The sequence below is a fragment of the Nuphar pumila genome, chromosome 12 (assembly GCF_984573655.1).
Source record: "Nuphar pumila chromosome 12, dmNupPumi1.hap1.1, whole genome shotgun sequence".
In the NCBI taxonomy this organism is placed as follows: Eukaryota; Viridiplantae; Streptophyta; class Magnoliopsida; order Nymphaeales; family Nymphaeaceae; genus Nuphar; species Nuphar pumila.
The window spans coordinates 11,214,299-11,219,735 of NC_143260.1; positions in this window are offsets into that span (position 1 = coordinate 11,214,299).

The following is a 5,437-nucleotide window of genomic DNA, read 5'->3' on the forward strand; positions in this document are numbered from 1 at the left end:
ACTAAAAGATTTTCACTTGGATTTTTGAAAATCAAAATGTCCTTTTACACTTTATTAATATGAAAAATATGCATTAGTATATTTTCAAAAACAAAAAAGCTCATTACATATAGGGATGGCAGTGGACCGGGGAGGGGGCGGGGGACAAGGTCTTCACTTCCGCCCTGTCTCAAAATCCTGCCCTCCATCCCCACACGGATTTTGATTTTGACCTTCATCACGCCTTCATCCTTGGTCCAAATGGAGCGAAGCGGGGTGGGGCCCCGTTTCCCCTTGGTCCACTACCATCCCTAAAGAAGGATTGGGGATGGGGTGGGGTGGGGGAAAGTGTAAGTCCATCTCCGCATCTATCCCCGCCTCTATCCATGTTTCATATCCTTCATCCTCAGTCCAAACGGGCTGAGACGGGGTAGGGCTCTGTTATCCCCCGGTCCACTGTCATCCCTAATTATATCCCTAATAGTTATTACAGAAAATGATTGTATTGTATGGCAAAAATGACATGTTTCTGAAAATGTCCTATAAAATGAACATCACAAGTTCTCATTTTTTTTCTTAGTGCTTTTACCCCTTGCAGGTGCAAACTTTTGAGTTTCACATGTTATAACGCTAAAATAATATACCCATGGAACTCATTAACAAAAATGCATATGAGGTTATACAACAACAACGCCTTCATCCCAAACAATTGGGGTCGGCGATATGAACCAAAAAGAAAATCATTTTGGGTCCTCCACATGAATCCTTCTCCTCCACTCATTTCTATCCAATGTCATGTCCTCGGTGAGGTTCAAAGCATTCATATTCTTTCTTATCATCTCCATCCAAGTCTTCTTAGGCCTACTCCGACCTCTTTTAGCTAATATATTTTCCCATTTCTCCATCCTTCTAACTGGAGCATCATTAGGCCTTCGCCGAATATGCCCAAACCATCGTAAACGATTCTCACTCATCTTATTTTCAATGGATGCAACGCCTACCTTCTTACGTATTTTCTCGTTCCGAAACTTATCTTTTAGTGTCTTTCCACACATTCATCGAAGCATACGCATCTCAGTTACACTCATTTTTTGAAAATGATGTCTCTTGGCAGCCCAACATTCCGTACAATACACTAAAGCGGGTCTAATTGTCGTCCTATAAAACTTCCCCTTCAACCGCAATGGCATTCTACGATCGCACAACACTCCAGTTGCACTTTTTCATTTCATCCACCCCACCTTAATTCTATGATTTACATCTCCATCAATTTCTCCATTCTTTTGAATGATAGATCCCAAATATTTGAAACAGACATCCACCACTATTTCTTGCTCACCAAGCTTCACTACACTCTCATCACTACTTCATTGCTTACTAAACCGACATTCCATATATTTTGTCTTACTCTTACTCAACGTAAAACCTCTTGCTTCCAAAGTTTGTTCCCATAATTCTAACTTAGCATTAACCCCAGCTCTAGACTCATCAATCAAAACAATATCATTAGCAAATAACATACGCCACGGCGCATTTTTTTGAATTGATCTCGTAAGTTCATCTATCACTATAGCAAAAAGGAAAGGGCTTAATGCAGATCCTTGATGTAACCCAACCGTTATAGGAAAATTGTTTGTCACCCCTCCACAAGTGCGAACATTGGTTACTACTCCTTCGTACATATCTTTAATTATACTAATGTACTTGAGAGATATACCTTTCTTCATCATTGTCCACCAGAGAACATCCTTAGGTACTCTATCGTATGCCTTCTCCAAATCAATAAAAACCATATGCAAATCTTTGTTCCCCTCTTTATATGAGGTTATGATATTCCAAAAAGATTGCAAAATTTTAAATAATTTGCGAAACTCATGTTGCGTTTCGCGTAATAACATGTGAAAATCACAAAATTTGTGGAAGTTCGATAATTACAAAATTACGAACAAGTATCGCATTAAGTATTGTGAAATTACAAAAAATTGTGAAAGTCTGGTATTGTGAAATTTCTTATTCCAATCTCACCTGTATTGCACAATTACTTTTTCTTGCAAAATTTCATCTCATATAAATGTGCATTTAGTTTTTTTTTTCTTGTTTATATTTGAAAAGAGCAATAACCCCAATCCTCGTCCTGCTCTCTCTAGAACCCCAACAACACTTTTAGTGATTTCCATGAAAGTTGTTCGCTTCACCTCATGCAAAGTTGCGGTATCCTTCTCCTCCACTTCTCGAGTTAACTATTAAGGTTGTGGTTTCTTTTTTTTCTCATATATAGTTACTTATTATTGTCTGTTGCTTATCAATATTCAGTGTTTTTATCAATATTTATCTTTATTTGATTGAGGTTGTCTATGCATTAGCATTGAATATGGGTTGTGGGGGTATTGTGGGTTGTTGGTTTTCAGAATTGTTAACTGAGTGATTCGTTGTGTGATTGGTGTAGGCAGTTATGATGACTACTTAAATGGTATTTGTAAATTACTGTAGTACTGAGCAACACCTTTGGAGATTTATAATGGTGTCTAAAAACAACTATAAGCAATTTGTAGCATTAATGTCTCATAAAACTAGATATATTGTAAGACCCACAAAATTTCAAGAATTTTAATGAAAGTTTCTTGGTCAATAAGAGAATTTTGATTTTTTGTTTGATTTACCTCTGAGAGTGAATAGGAAATTATTTTTATTTCTCTAGCTTGTTTAGTACAGTTGGCAATTGTTGGTTAACTGACAAGTAAATTATGAATAATTAATTTCTTTATCAAATAAATCAAAATATTATTTGTTTGGTTGAATTAAATTAGTTAAGATGGATAAATTAGTTAAACAATATAACCAAATGAAAAATATATATACAGAAAAAAATTCATGGATTAATTATTTTAACCTTCCTGGGTTGGATTTGGACCCAATTAGATCTAGGTCCAATTGGAGATCCGATGAGGAAGGATGACCAAGAACTTAGAAAGTAAACATATATATAAAGAAATAAAATAGTAAAATATAATATAAATGGGTTTGGATCTTGGATTTAGAGTTGGGTTGGGATTGGACCCAACCCAATCCAAATAGGGGGTTGACTTTCCCATGTGGAGCCCTTTCCTATACCATGTGCACATGGGAAGGGAGGCTCTTTGGAAAACGCATGAGAGGATCCTCCTCTCATGCATATTCCAAGGTGATCCTAGGAAGGATCCCAAGGCAAATTTGAAAGTGGATAAAGCCTTTTCAAACTCCTAAAGCATAATTACTATTTTTGTGAAATTCAAAAAATTTGTTTTTGACTTGAAAAAGGAATTTTTTAAGAGGAGGGTTTGACCTCATCTCAACACTCCATCTCCTTCATTCAATCCTAGCCACACATCACTATCTAACCTTAGGCTAACTCTCTATAAGGGTGCCAAAAAAGTGAAGAGGGGTCATAATTCCTCTTATTTTCAAAAATATATTTCTCTCTCCCCTTGCTCTCTCTCCCTTCCAACAATTTTCATTTCAGAGATTTGTTGAAGCTTAGTTTGGTTCTCTACCTCTTGCCTTTAATATGTAGTGTGAGGTATTTATATGGACTTCATTCTAGACGATTTTGAGGAATAGGTTTCTCATTTATTTTCGTGGTGTTGGATCTCCAAAAATGTAAGTAAATCCATAACCATTTTATTGTAGATGCTATTGTTTTCATCCACCATACATACATGTATTTATTTAGTAACACATGTCGGTATGAATATGGATATACAAAAAAAAAGCATGTACTTATTTCTAAAAGCTTTAATTAGTCTTATTGTAAACTAGAGACATTTTTAATGGATGATCTTCGTTTTTAATGCATGTCTCATGGTTAGTTTACATGTAGATGCATTTTTAATGAATGATTTCCATTTTTAATGCAAGTTTCATGGTTGGTTTACATGCAGATGCATTTTTAATAGTTGATCTTTGTTTGAATGCATGTCTCATGGTTAGTTTACATGTAGATGCATTTTTAACGGTTGATATTTGTTTTTAATGAATATTGCATAGTTAGTTTACATGTAGATGCATTTTTAACCGCTGATCATTGTTTTAATGCATGTTTCATGGTTAGTTTACATGTAGATGCATTTTTAATGAGTAATTTTTGTTTTTAATGCATGTCTTATATTTAGTTTACATGTAGATGCATTTTTAAGGGTTGATTTTCGTTTTAATACATATTTTATAGTTAGTTTACATATAGATGCATTTTTAACGGTTGATCTTCGTTTTCAATGCATGTTTCATGGTTAGTTTACATGTAGATGCATTTTTAGTGGTTGATCTTCGTTTTAATACATGTTCTATAGTTAGTTTACATATAGATGCATTTTTAACGGTTGAAGTTCATTCTTAATGCATGTTTTATGGTTAGTTTACATGTAGATGCATTTTTAACAATTGATCTTCATTTTTAATACATGTTTTATAGTTGGTTTACATAGAGATGCATTTTTAACAATTGAGTTTTGTTTTCAATGCATGTCTAATGGTTGGTTACATGTAGATGTATTTTTAGCGGTTGAGATTCGTTTTAATACATGTTTTATGGTTAGTTTATATGTCAATGTATTTTAATTGGTTGATCTTCATTTTAAATACATGTTTTTAGTTATGATTCATGTAGATGAAAATTTTAACGATGGTTTCTTATTTTCTAAGCATGATTTAGAATTATTTTTTATTATAAAGACATATTATAGTTAATCTCTGTTTTATTTTAATAATTTTAAAATTATAATTATTATATTTTATTAAGTTGTTGATTCTAAAACTACAGTCATTCTGTTTTATTAAATTGTTAATGATTCTGAAACTATAGACATTTTGTTTTATTAAGCTGACAATAATTATGAAACTATAGTCATTATGTTTTATTAAGTTGTTAATGATTTTGAAACTATAGTCAATATATTTTATTAAGTTATTAATGATTCTAAAATTATAGTCATTTTGTTTCATTAAACGATTAATGATTCTAAAACTATAATCATTCTGTTTTATTAAGTTGTTAATGATTTTGAAACTATATTCATTATGTTTTATTAAGTTGTTAATGATTTTGAAATTATAGTCATTGTGTTTCATTAAACTGATAATGATTCTGAAACTATAGTCATTATGTTTTATTAAGCTATTAATGATTTTGAAATTGTAGTCATTATGTTTTATTAAGTTGTTAATGATTTGAAAACTATAGTCATTATGTTTTATTAAACTGTTAATAATTTTGAAACTATAGTCATTCTGTTTAATTAAGCTATTAATGATTTTGAAACTATAATCATTATTTTCTATTAAGCTCTTAATGATTCTGAAACTATAGTCATTATATTTTAATAAACTATTAATGATTCTAAAGCTATAGTTATTCTATTTTATTAAATTATTAATGATTCTAAAACTATAATCATTCTGTTTTATTAAGATGTAAATGCATATA